Source organism: Gossypium hirsutum, chromosome A11 (genome assembly GCF_007990345.1).
Source record: "Gossypium hirsutum isolate 1008001.06 chromosome A11, Gossypium_hirsutum_v2.1, whole genome shotgun sequence".
In the NCBI taxonomy this organism is placed as follows: Eukaryota; Viridiplantae; Streptophyta; class Magnoliopsida; order Malvales; family Malvaceae; genus Gossypium; species Gossypium hirsutum.
This window is the reverse complement of record NC_053434.1, coordinates 97,646,098-97,661,443: the sequence shown is the minus strand read 5'-3', so window position 1 is coordinate 97,661,443 and position 15,346 is coordinate 97,646,098.

The following is a 15,346-nucleotide window of genomic DNA, read 5'->3' as shown; positions in this document are numbered from 1 at the left end:
GAGAAAGAGATAAGTTAAAAACAAGGGAGAAGACATCAAGATTGTAAAGTATCGGAAACCGAGCAGATCGCAGATAAGAAAAACTACAAGAAAATAGACTTTTAACGGCGTTTTTTTAGCCTTTAGCGGCGCTTTCCCAAGCGCCGCAAAAAAGCCGCTATAGGAGACGCCGCCAAATTTTACGGCATTTATCTAAAAAAAGGCCACAAAAGATCAAGACTTTTAACAGCGTTTGTTGGGGAAGCGCCGCTAAAAGTCATGGCTTTTAGCGGCGTTTTTCACAAACGCCACTAAAAGCCATGACTTAAAAACGCCGCTAAAAGCCATGACTTTTAGTGGCACTTTTTTCACAAACGCCGCTAATTTTGGCAAATTTAAAATGTACATTTTTCACCAATATCCAACCCTTCCTGCATTAAATCCAACCAAAAATAACAAATATAGCATGAAATCCAACCAAAAACAGCAAATGTAACATAAAAAATACAATAAAAAACATTAAATCTAAATGATACTTCAAATTCAACGAAAGATCTATGATGTAAATTAATAAATTAAGTAATATTCTTACAATAATGTTAAATGTGATAATGTTAAAAACATTTTTACAAGGAGAAAACTAATGTCTAAGATAACGGCTTTTGCGACTGCTGAAATATTTGCATCATTTGCTGAAGCTGTAGCTGGAGCTCATCGTACTTTCTGCTCTGCTCTGCTACCATCGCTGCTGCCTCTGCCTCTCTCGCTGCTCCCGCTGCCTTCACTCTAAGTTGTTGCTGGAGTTCTTCATATTTTCTTTGAACCTCGGCAATTTGGTCAACCGTGTTCGCTTGCATCTGAGTTATCTGGTCTCTTAACCTCTGAACTTCAGCTTGAGCTTGACTCCCCGAAGGCATGTATTGCTAGGAGCCGGATCTAAAATATTGGGTCGGGGTAACACCAGATCCTTGAAATCGAACCCGACCGTACCTTTCAGGACCCAAAACTTCAGTGATAATTCTGTTATCAATGTTCTCAAGATTAACAGAACTATAAGTCGAAGCAACCACTTCATACTCTGCTTTCTTCTCCTTTAGTTTCTCCTAAAAAATCAATTAAAGTGTTAGAAACGAAATATATAATAAAAATGAATACAACATAACTTAACGTTTTTTAAAACTACTAATGACGAATTAAACCATTATAATTAAACATTATAAATATTTATAATAAATCAAATTTTATTAAGTAAATATACCATAATTTCTCTAACTTCGAATGTTATAGGAGATCCATCTTTCTTCCTATGTGTAATCTCAAAAAGCTGAAGGAGTCCAACTTTTTGACCAGACGAGACTTCTTACAATATAGTAGTAAAAATATTATTTAATAGTAGAAAGTCATTAATATTTGAAAGAATTAATAAATTCATAATACCTTGGCCTCAGCTACAGAAGCAAAACTTCTCGACCCTGCCATGTGCATGAATTTTTGTTTTTGCCTATTGCTTATTCCAACTCGTTCACGGTCCTACATAATGAAATTATTATTATGTATATAGTAAACGCTATAAATAAGAGTTTGGAAATATGTAATACCTCTCCTTTCTTTGAATTCCAGAATCTAACCACGTCTTCTCATTGGTACCTCAGCATTCCCAGCTAGACATTTCTCAATTTTTCCTCGAGGCATATGTCTTTCGTAAAGTATAGTTTTTTTAAAGTGCTTTTATGGTCTCTCCATTTTTTACCCAATGCCTTCTTGATATAGTCATCAGAGACCTCTAAAGAAAATCTCTCCTAAAAAAACACAAGTTTAGAATGTAAATATAAATGAAACTTAAACCAAAGTATTATAAATTACATTCACGCTTTATTACCTTAATATTATCGAGAGCTTGATTTTTGTTGCTATCAGGCATATGATGCCATGATTCGTAGTTGATGGGCAACATATTGGCATTTCGTGATATAATGCCCAAATAGCCCACTAAAAGTCGAGCTTCAGATCCAACAGGTTGACCATGACTGTTTCTACTTATTTTGACACTCTCGATAGGATTTAAGTCGTATAAATCTTTAAGTAGCGTACGTCCTCGACCTCTACGCATCCCACCACTTTCAGCCGAAAAAAGGTATATTATTATTATATTAAAATTGACAAATAAATCAATAATAAAAGTCAACACATGTAAAATGAACTTAACATTACTTTGAAATTCTGCAGGCTCGTCAAGTGTCTCCAGTACATTCGAAGATCCAACAACTCTCTGCTTTCACTATTTGCTTCTTCCGAATTTGGAGTATTCTAGACAATACTTAAACATCGTAATCTTCTTCTACGCATTTTTCCTGCAATATACATAAAATAGTTGAAGTTTTAGTAACAAATTACAACAATATAGTACGTATAAAATAGTTAAATTATATAACATGACTAAGATTAAAATTATAATATTACATATAATTAAAAAATCGTAAAATCTTACTACATCATTATTCGTAAATATCTTCATCCACATCATGTCGAACCCATTGATGTTGTGTACTAGTACTAGGGATATTTTCATCTAAGTTTTGTTCTGGAAAAGGTAATGTTTCTGATCTTTGGACGATGTCATCTCTACTTCCATTACCCATGTCAAACAAGTCTCTAGGGGTGCTCCGGAGTACAACATACCAATCCTCATAGTTGGATCTTTCGAATAAAAAACTTGTTTCACTTGAGAAGAAAATACATATGGCTCGTCCATCAATTGTTGTCCAGTGTGAATCAAGCGAGAGAAATTAACCATTGTAAAACCAAATTGATTTTTTTTTAATTCTGCGAGCAATATTAACATCAGCCCAATCACATTGAAATAAGACAACTTTCTATCTGCCATAACAATCCAACTCAATAATGTCGATAAGAAGTCCGTAATACTCCACATTACCCTCAACTGGATTATTGTCCCTAGCACTAGCATAACTTGTAATTGAAGAATTAACAACAATTCCACAATTTTGAGTTCTCATCATTCTCTCACGATATTTTGTATGAAATCTGTATCCATTGATGAGGAAGACACTATATCATTTTATTACTCTGTTCGGATCTTGGGAAAGCCATTTAATTTCGTCATTGACATCCCTCCCACTCCAAACCTATTGAATCGAAAGTAAATTGAGTAATTATAAATGTATTATGTAAAAAAATTCTTATTTGATTAACTAAATTTTACAATTATATGTAACTTATTAACTTCAGTTACATACTGTTTGGCTTAACTATTCATGAAAAGATTCTGTGAATAATTTATTAATCTCTCGATGTTGTAATCTTCGAGAGCGTGCACGAGATCTCAAAATTTGTTTGTACTCACTATGTTAAAAACAAGTTTAATTGGTTAGAAGATAAACAAATCAAAACGATGAATATGTGAGGAAATTTTAGAACTTACTTGCGTAACGGTTCAACTGAATTGTGGTGAAAAAGTGCATATCGATGTGCTTGTATCCACGATATATCCTCTAATTCTGCAATTTCAACTTTGCCGATTGGTTCTCCATAACTGTGGAATAAATATGTTTCGACCAAGTTATGATCATTGAGCCCAGCATTTCTACTTGGTCTATCCAATCATGTTTCAACATCTTCTAAATATCTAGAACAGAAGGTCATGCACTCCTCTGCCAAGTATCCTTCAGCAATTGATCCTTCTGGATAACGCTTATTGCGACAATAAGACTTCAATTTGCTTAGGAACCTAAACACGATATACAATATTTATCAAAAGCTGTAACTAAATGTATAGAGGCGAATGAATGAATACTTGACAAATAAATTAGCACCTTTCTATAGGATACATCCATCGATAAAAAATTGGTCCACCAAGTAGTGCTTCGTGAGGGAGATGGATTACCAAGTGCACCATAATAGTGAAGAAGGAAGGTGGAAAGATCTTCTCCAAATTGCATAAAGTCAAAGCGACTCGATCTTGTACTTTCTCAAGTTCTTCAACATCCAAAACTTTGCCACAAATAGCTTTCATTATATTGGATAGTTCAGTTATACAGGACATCACATTTTTTGACATATAGTACCGTAAAGCAACTGGGAGTAAATCTTGCATCAAGATGTGGTAATCATGTGATTTTAATGAATATAATCTTCAATCTGTAAGACTCACACATCAAGATATATTTGACGCATACGCATCTGGGACCTTTATATCCTTCAACACCATGCAGAACACCTATTTCTCTTTCTTTGACATTGAAAAAATAGAAGGCGACAACTGATATTTCCTATTCAGAAGTGCTTGAGGATGAATATCACGCCGAATTCTCATGTCAACTAAATCAAGTCGACTCTGAAGGTTGTCTTTGATTTTCCATCGACATTCAAAATTGCCCCAATTATGTTCTCGCAGACATTCTTCTCAATATGCATGACATCAATATTATGGCGTAAAATGTTGTGCTCCCAATAAGGCAACTAAAAAAATACTTTTTTTTCCATAAGTCCGCCTCATTAGGATCATCTTTTTCGTCAGATTCATCATCAGATTCATCCCTCTATCTTCTCTTTGTTTGCGTGTTAGGTGGTTGATTCATCTTCCCATAACTGAAGTTGATATCTTTTAACATAAACAAGATTTCAGATCCAATGGTCTGCTCAGGAACTCCTCTGTACTCTTCAGTACAGTCAAATAGAGTCCTCTGAAATCTAAATTTATGATTTCCATCTGACCACCGACGATGGCCCATGTAAGAGAACTTCTTCCCATTATACAACCACTTCGAACAAGTTTTCGCAGCACAACAAGGACATGCATAACGTCCTTTAGTACTCCAACCCGATAAATTAGCATAAGCCGGGAAATTATTAATTGTCCACAACAAAGCTGCACGTAAATTAAAGTTATCATTTCTTAATACATCATATATCTCAACACCCGACTATAACTATTTTAACTCTTCAATAAGTGGTTGCAAATAGATGTCAATATCATTTCCAGGACCTTTCTCTCTAGGGATAATTATTGATAAAATAAATGAAAATTGCTTCATGCAAATCCATTGAGGCAAATTGTAAGGAACAAGCACTACAGGCCAAGTACTGTACGAAGTACTCATGATTTTAAAAGGATTAAAGCCGTCAGCTGCTAGCCCAAGCCTCACATTCTGAGGATCACTTGCAAAGTTTGGAAATTTACTGTCAAACAATTTTCAAGCTAAAGAATCAGTAGGATGCCTTAATAATTGATCATCGGTTCGTTGATCATTATGCCACCTTATAGAATCGGCCATCTTTGACGACATAAAAAGCCTTTGAAATCTTGGTATTAGGGGAAAATATCACAAAACCTTGACTCGCTTCTTTCTTAACTATGCCCCACCTTCATTCGCATTCACATCTTCTGTATTCTCATTCGTCCAACTAGACTTACCGCAAACATGATAAGACTATTGGTTCTTCTGATCACCCCAGTACAAAATGCAGTCATTTGGGCAACTATGAATTTTATCGTACCCAAGGCCCAAATATTTTATTAGTCTCTTCATATCTTGACAAGACTGAGGGATTTTTGCAAACGGAAACATCTCTCTCAGAAACTCTAGCAGCATTGTAAAAGAGTTTCCGGTCCACCCTCCCAAACATTTTAAGTGAAATAGACGAATGTAGAAGGACAACTTTGAATATTTTGATCCCTCGTAAAGTTCTTCGATCATTTCATTAAGTAAATTGTAGAACTTCGCCGCTTCTTCATTTGGCTCCTCATCAGGTGCACTTGTTCCCGTTTCGCAAAAAACATTTCCACAAATATTACAATTGTCGGATGCAATAAAGTCAGGTGGAAACAATTTCTCACCATGATTGTGCATATTATATGCATCTCGCAACATACCTTCATGTCATATTGTCTAACATACTGGTGGTAATCAGTATCAGGATAAGTCGGATTAATCGTTGAAAAAGTTCCACTAGATGTACACTCTCCATGGAAAATCCATTTTTTATACCCCCGAATAAAGCCATCAACAATTAGATGTTCGTAGACAACTTCACGAAAATGCCAATTGATGTTCCCACACTTCTTACACGGGCAAAGAATCATATTCTCTTGGGTTGCATTTTGAAATGCAAAATTTAGAAAAGTTTGTACTCCATTTCGATAGGCATTGCTTACCTTTGACAATTTCATCCAACTCCTATCCATTTCATAGTTCTTGAATTCTAAAGTTGACAATAAATTACACGGGTAAGTTGTTTATTTATAACTCTAATTAAGTTATGTAAGTTATGATATGATATATATTTATGTATTATGTAAGTTATGTAAATTATGTGAGTTATGTGAGTTATGTAAGTTATGTAAGTTATGTGAGTTATATAAGTTATGTGAATTATATTTATATAAGTTATGTAAGTTATGTGAGTTATGTAAGTTATGTGAGTTATGTAAGTTATATAAGTTATCTAAGTTATGTAAGTTATGTAAGTTCAAGTATATATTTTACGTACTAGTGATGTATTCAAGTATATATATTTTTAGAATCTTATAAATTTTGCACATTAATAATTTATACAGTATAAATTCTTATATATTAAAATGATATAATATTTTAATTATTTCAGCATTCCATTTTCTTAGATTTAATATTTTCTTATATATTAAACTTGACAATAAATTTATTACTTCAGCATTCCATTTTTTATACCTCGGAAAAAAAATTTGACGATGTGGAAAATCACATGGAAAAAAATTATTTTAATTAAATAATATTTATAAAAATTATATTAATTTAATAATATTTAAATAAATTAATCCAAATTATATTAATTAAATAATATTTAAATAAATTAATCCAAATTATATTAATTAAATAATATTTAAATAAGTTAATCCAAATTATATTAATTAAAATAAGATTGAACCTTGTTTTAATATAGACATGTGTTTTGCTTTTATTTGATAAATCACATGTGGAGTTAAAATATAGATGTACAATAGTCCACACTTAATTTAATTTATGTTTTACAAGTCATCTTTTCTTAAGTACATGTTAAAGTATTGTGTGAACATCCGTATTTAGCTTAAAAGCTATGATTTATTTTGAATAAAAAGTTTTAACTTAAATGATAAAACGGACGATAATATTTGTGATAAAACGGACGAGAATATTTCAATAATAATTTAAATTTACTTATAAAAAATATATAAAATATTTTATTAAATATTTGTATCGGAGATGGGACATATTATACTAATAATTTAATTTATTAAAAATCGTGATAGAAATATAGAAATATTTAATCACAAATTACAAAAATAGGGTAGAAAAAAATTCACGTGGCAAGCATACATGTAGAGAGGTATAATATTATTAAAAGGTTGCAAATTGAGCAAAAATTCACTTAGCTCATGGAATACATGGTAGATTTCAATGGAGAGACATCAAATAAAGATTTAGCAAATTAAATATACATACCTCTTAAAAATTGTAAATTAGATGGTAGAGTCAATTCGAGCAAATTAAATTACACCTGCAAACAATGAACAACCATTAAATTAAAAAATAATCCGAGGATAAACAAGAATAGTAATTTGACTTTTACATTAAAAAATTGTACAGTAATAAACTTGAAAATTTATAGACTAAAATGGAAATTCAAAAACCCTTTGAAATTAGACTAACATGGGTTTACTAAATACGGGTGTTACTATCTGCGTGGTATATTATACATATATTCATATTATATGTATTTGCTTAATATGGTAACTTATATACATATATTCACAAGCAGCTGGAAGAAAAACTAGAAGAAAATAGGGATGTGTTCCTTACTTTATCACAGAAGACTCGTACAAGCCACGAAATAATTCCCACTTATTAGCAAATTCAGCAGTGACAGGCATCAGCTTTGGCAGCCCACCTGAAGTCCTAGAGCTGCATTTGATAAAAAAGGTAATAGAGCAATTAGAAGGAAGCAACCAATACCTCAAAACACACAGAGGCAAAGCAACACATTCATGCATGCCTTAGATAGAACCTTGTAACGAGTTTAGCTAAAAGGATATCTGATGTCTCCCCATTGGCAATCCTATCTATGTAAGGCTTGAGATCTTCATAAGTAACTATGGGAACATTTTTCTTAAAGAGCTGTTTCTTGGTTCGACCATGGAGGAATCCCTTTAAATACTCTGTTCCTGCATATCGACTTAGTATTTCCCTTAATACCTCGTCTTGAATTTGCTTAGCATTTGTGGTCAGTTCCTCAATTGTCTTCAACCCACCTTTCATACCTATTCGTTGCCATCAACCCTATTACTGAGATCCAGATAGCTTTTTCTGTTTTCTTTTTGGGGATATTCTAGCTATTGGCAATGGAATCTCTACCTACGCTAAATACAATAAGATTCACGAGACTAGACCCACACATGTCAACACTCATAATAAACAATGTGGCATCAATGAAATGATTAAAACATGAATTAGTAATATATTAAATACATAAATAATGTGGCATCAATGGGCAAACAGTAACTGTTGTATATGAACAACATGAACACAATACCTATAGTATAGGACTCGAAATTCCAGCTGCAGCGGCGGTGGGAAGAGGCAGACGCAGACGCAGACGCAGACGCGGTTAGGGAAAATGAGAGAAAAGAAATTGGGTAAATGGGGGAATGAAATCGGGTTTAAGTTGGGGAAGACGCAAACGCAGTTAGGGTGCAAAATCAAAATTTTTGATTTGGGGTTATAGGAAAACTACTGATAGCAGAGCAAATCAAAGGGACTTCAGGGAAAACGATTTGAGGATATCTCTTTGGGGGAAATTATAGGGGATTTTTGAAATCAGGGTTTGGAAGTAATGGGAAATTTTAGGGAATTTTTGAAACAGATGAACTAAAGGGAAAAGTAATCGGGGTAAACTGAACTGGGGAAAAGTAAAGGGAAAATGGGGCTCCAAAAAACGACAACGTTTTCAATCTATTCATAAATATTTTCAATCTATTTTTCAATAAATAATTTGTAATAATTTTAATATATTAAAATTAATATTATCTCTTTTACAATTATATAAGAGATTATTTAATTTCATATATAAATTAAAAAATACTAATTAATCTAAACCCTAAACCCTTAACTACAATCTCTAAAACCTTAAATCATAAAATATAAACCATCAAGCCTAAACCACAACCCTTAAACCCATAATCCATAAACCTTAAAATAGTTTAGATCTATAGCGGCGTTTTTCAAAAAGCGTCGCTAAAACTCAATCTATTGCGGTGTTTTTTTGAGGAAGCGCCGGTAATGCCACTGAAGCTCAAAATATACGACGTCGTTCTGTTTAATATTTTAGCGGTGTTTTTAAAAAAGCGCGGCTAGAGATCGACCTATAGCGGCGCTTTCTTAAAAACGCCGCTAATGTTGGATCTATTGCAGTGTTTTTTGGGAAGCGCCGCTAATGCCACTGAAGCAAAAAAAAACGATGTCGTTCTCTTTAATCCTTTAGCGGCCCTTTTTTAAAAACGCCGCTATAGGTCGATCTATAGCGGCGCTTTCTTAAAAACGCTGCTAATGCTCGATTTTTAGCGGCGTTTTTCAAATACTCAATCTATTCAATTTTTAGTGGCATTTTCTATTCAAATGCCGCTAAAAACCTATTTTGGTGTAGTGAAATGAAATGATAATTGAAAACCAAACATACAAGAACAAGATTCAAAAATCTTAAGATAAATAAATGAACACTAATCGAGGAAGGATTTTGCGAAGGAGAAGGAATCGAAACTCCTGATTCCGGCCCCATTGAAAGCAGACTCAGAGAGTGTGTTTATGTTCTTTCAATTCTGCAACTCCCTAATCCTAATCTGAATCTCACTTCCCTCTATTTTTAATTTCATCTTACATTTCCATCTCCATTTTTATTCCATCTTATCTAATGAGCTTCCCTTCCAAATAAATCTAAAACAATTAGGGATTTGGGGGAGGGGGAACTGATTTGGAGAATAAAAGAAAAGGTTTTTGCGAATAAAATGGCGTTGTTTTGAAAAATTTTAATACATATTCGTAGTTTTTTTTTCCAAATGCGCTATAACCCTAACCTTTTGTGGCGTTTATGAAAAAAATGTCATTATAACCTTAACATTTTGTGGTGTTTATGAAAAAATGTCACTATAGCCCTAACATTTTGTGGCGTTTATAAAAAATCATCGCTATAGCCTTAACCTTTTGCGGCATTTATGAAAAAATGCCTCTATAGCCTTAACCTTTTGCAGCGTTCTTCGATTAACGCCACTAATGTATAACTTTTGCGGCGTTTTTGTTCCAAACGCTGCTAAAAGCTTAATTTCCTGTAGTGCATGAGTCTTAACAAGAATCGTGAACATTTTCCTTTTACATATTTAAGGGTTGTGGGTTTTGAATTTCAGATTAAATCTACATTGTCTAGCTATTTTTTAAAGTGTATATTCGTCAAATGGAAGAAGCGAGAAAAGAGAGAGGAATCGACAGAAAATGTTTAACGTGAGAGAGGATGTCGATGAAATGCGATGCATGCAATTATGGAGGAAAATAAAAGGTTACGAGAAAATGAAAAAAGAAATGATATATTGTATTTGTATATCTTGTTCTTCCTTTAATATTTCTCTTCAAAAAATGATCTTTTATGTATTTTTAATATTTCTGCTAGAATTGTATGTCCCAAATTCTTGTTAAATAAACTAAGAGATTACTAACAAGTCATGTTAAAAAATATATATTTTTTTCTAAAAGATTTAGTATTTATTAATATAATATATTTAGCATTTATTAACATAATTTCTTTGACCTACGAATTTATCCTATAAATAGACTCTTTTACAACATTAGAAAATACACCTATTAAAAGATTAGAGCTCATAACACTTTTAGAGAATTTAGTGTTTACGTTTTGAGGGTTCTTTGTTTATAGGTTTTGAGGTTTAGTTTTATTTTTGTCTTTTATACTCTTCATTCTTTTTTCATTATAGTAAAATTATCTTTGCCCGTGATTTTTTATCCTCTTTTGAAGGGTTTTTCCATGTTAAATTTGTGTGTTCAAATTCTCAATTTCTTTTGCTATTTTTCCTTATTCGCAATTTAATCAGGTTGATCCCATACAAGTGGTATCAGAGCTAGTTCAATTTTCGTAGATCAGTCCATTCAGATATGACGGCAACAAGGTTTGACATTGAGAAGTTTGATGGTGTCACAAATTTCAATTTGTGACAAGTTCGGATGATGGCAATTCTAGTTTAGGCTGGCCTAAAAAAGGTTATTACTGAGAAAAAAACCTAAGAATCTTGATCAGATAAAATGGTAAGAGCTTGATGAAAAAACCCTGTCTATAATCCAATTGTGCCTTGGAAATAGGGTATTGTAAGAGGTATTGATGGAGAAAAGCTCATCCGTTTTTTGAAAAATATTAGAAACTCTTTATGCAACTAAATCTCTAGCTAACCATTTAGTGTTGAAACAACATCTATTTATGTTACGTATGAATGAATGTGAGCTTTTTAGATATCACATTAGTCAATTTATTACTCTTTTGAATGATTTAAAGAATGTTGAGGTTAAGATTGACGATGAAGATTAGGTTATACTATTATTGTGCTATTTACCCTTTTCATACAAGTTTTTTAAGGAGACCCTGATTTTTGGTAGAGACAAACTCTCTTTCGAGGATATGAAGGGTCATTTGTTGAGTAAAGACAAACTCGACAATTTGTTTGGTTCAAATAGCAAGACAGATAGGTAAACTTCTATTTTGGTAGCATCAAAGAAGCGAGACAAAAGGTGTCACTATTGTAAAAAGTTAGGTCACATCAAAGTGGATTGTTATAAACTACAAAATAAAAGGGCTGATGAAAGTAACAAGGAAGAAGAAATTGGTGCTAATTTAGTTGACGAAAGTAGTGATGATTTCTTGTTAGTGTCAATGAGCTATAGCTTCAAGCTTACGTCCGAGAGGGTCCTAGATTCGGGATGTTCTTTCCACGTGTGTTCCAACTAAGAATGGTTCTCCACATACATTTCAGTTTAAGGTGGAGTTGTGCGCATGAAAAATGATTCATCTAGTAAGGTAATCAGTATTGGTATTGTTAAAATTATGATGCACGATAGTACAACTAGGATATTCTCAGATGTCAAGTATGTATCTGAGTTACGAAAGAATCTCATCTCCTTGAGTATTTTAGACTCAAAAGGTTGCAAAATCAGTATCTATTCTAGTGACATTAAGGTGTCTCATGGAGCTCTCGTTTTGTTAAAAGGTAAAAGGACTGACAATCTTTATATTCTGGAAGGTTTTACAGTGATTGGTGAAACCGGACGTCCCTTGTCCACTACAGAGTCGAAGTCAACTCATTTGGAGTGTAGGCAACCTAGTCATAGGAGGGAAAAATGTGTGATCGTTTTGTTGAAGAAAGATTCTCTTTTGGATACAGGTTTTGAAAAGTTAGGGCACTGTGTTCATGAAAATCATTGTAACGCCCTGAATTATTTTAATTTGTTTTTGTGAATTTTGTCATAAGTTAGTATCTACTTCAGTGGTTAAGTGGTAAGGTGTTAGCTTGTCCTAAGGTCTTGTGTTCAAACCCCTGTATGAGCGAAGGATGTTATTTTTTCTTCTGTAAGTGTGTGTAAAAATTCGATGGGATTGAAAGTGTGTGGTGGTGGTTGAGAGTTAGTAGGTTAGTTCTAGGGAGATTGGTTAGTTAGTAGGATAGTGGGAGTTGGGATATTAGTGATTTAATTATTATTAATTATTAATTTTATTATTTTTGTCCCAAAAAAAATCCCAATTCTCTTGTTCACGTTTGTTCATACTTTTTTCCCCTTTTCTTTGTTTTTTTCTCTCTTCTCTCTTTTCTTTTGGTGTCTTATCGTTTTGCAATTATTGTGGTTTTGCTTCATTTTGCTTTCAAACGTTTTCTCTCTTGGCGGTCTATTTATCCGGGTGTTAATCAAGGGGGCCAGAACTCATTTTCTATAGTATAGTGTGTTTGGATTGTCGTATCTATTTTGATTTTAGAGGTCTTGGGTGTAACACCCCAAACCCGGCCTAGACGTTATGGCCGCATCTGATAATATCACACGATAGTGTTTTTGAAACCTCGTTGTTACGATGAAAACATTCTATGTTATTATCTTTAGTAAACCTTTGTTAGAACTTAGGAAGTCGTCTTTATTCATTTAAAACATTTATTCTGAAACATCCCTCGTTACGAAAGGTTTAATAAAACAATCTAAGTGATCATGCATTTAGAAAATACTATAACTTTTTGAAAATTGAATTTTCTATGACAGCAGGTATAAATCCATAAAGTAAAATAAATAAATAAAAACCCAAATCTAAAACCAAAGTCCCAGAGGGTCCTTAAATTACAACCCAAATAATCAATAATAATCAAATTATAAATCGTAAATTGAAAACCATGAACTCCAAAAATTACCGTGGTCACCGTTGAGTCCTCCATCACACCGATCTGTCTAAGTCTAGGGATTACCTGTGCACATTAAACAAAAAGGGTGAGTTTACGTAAACTCAGTGTGTAATCCCGAAGAAACAAACAAACAATCAGTATTCACAATCCACAGTTGAACAGTCTTGGGCGTAAGCCCTTTTCAATATCAGTGATAGTTTGAGCCTTAGCCCATCTCAATACAATGTCAAAAATGTAGTAGGGCCTTAGCCTATTACAGTATTAGTAGCAGTAACAGTTATGCAGTAGCAAAATCCTACCCAAACAGCCTCTAGACACCATCTCCATCCAACCCTACACTTCATGTGGGGATATAATCAACCCACCCATCCCTACACTCCAAGTAGTATCGAATGCGGCACAAAACAGTAGTTTGCAGCTGAGCTGCTAGTAAATTAGGCTTCAAGCCTTTCAGTACACTTCCTCCGAATAACAACCCCCAACCCAATGCAATGCAACATACAATAAATGATATGTTATTATGTAATTTTCAGTACATGTATTCAGTTAAGATATTAACATGCTCAATACAGATATTATTCAGTAAATTTCACACATTTAGGGGTTTAAGTAGCGCTTACCGACCTTACAGTAGGTTCACAGTCGACTTAGGAGAACCGTGCAACCTTAGAAACATTTCGGTAAAAATGGGCTCACACGCCCATGTGATCTGCCTGCATGGCCCACTCGGCCCAAATTGGCCTTGGTCGTGTGATCCTTTTTTAATGTAACCTAAGCTAGCTAAATATTCATATATGTTTTCACTATTTACTTATGTGTTCATTCAAAGGTATCTACTTGAGTCATTGTCACTAAATTATTTATATCTTGAGCTAAAAAATTCCAAATTAAGATCCGCTTGATGTTTTTGAAACTAGAATTAAATACTTTTCTACCATAAAATTTTCAGAATTTATAGTTTATCAAAAAAGTACAGTAAAATCATCAAATTTATCCCTATTCTACTATTTGACAGCTTCAACCTTTCCTTACTAAAATTTTTTTATCTCTTAGCATGAAATTTGGATGATGTTTCTGTTTGTTTCTCTTGAATATAGACTCATTAAGGATTTAAAATATAAATTTAATCCCCTAATTATTTTTTTTACAATTTTTTAGGATTTTCCAAAGTCAGAACAGGGGAACCCGAAATCATTCTAACCTTGTCTCACAAAATTTATTATATCTCATAATTTACAATTCCATTGCTTACACTGTTTCTTCCAGGAAAAACTAGACTCTATAAAATTTAATTTTATATTTTATTCAACCTCTAACTAAATTTCCACTATTTTTGATGATTTTTCAAAATTAGACTACTGTTGCTGTCCAAAACTATTTTAGTGCCAAATGTTGATTTCCAAGTTTATAACACCCTTATCTCCTTTCTCTACAAATTTTTTTTTGCATTATTTTCTCTTATTTCTCAACAGCAAGCAATTTTGGCTTTTCACCAAATCTTGTTTTCTGTGTTTCAAGTACACACCTGGTATCGTTTCTGATGTGTAAGCACTCCTAAGCCTCTAAAACCTAAAAATCGACTAACATATCTCCAGATTAATCACTTAATTCATTTTTAATCAACCAATTTCTAAAGGAACTTGACTAAAAAATAACAAAACCCTTACCTTGCTTGAGTAATCACGACTTCGCATAATCACAGTATCGATTCAAAACCACAAGCCCCTTGATTAACTCCTAAACACCAAAAAAGAATCCCCCTTTTATAGATTAACAAAGAATGATTAATAATAGACAAAACTGTTTACTTATCGAACACGCGCAACCAACGAAGAACAACCAAATCAATTGAAAAAAAAGAGAAAGAAACGAAAGGGGAAACAATAATAGAAATTTTGGTAGCAA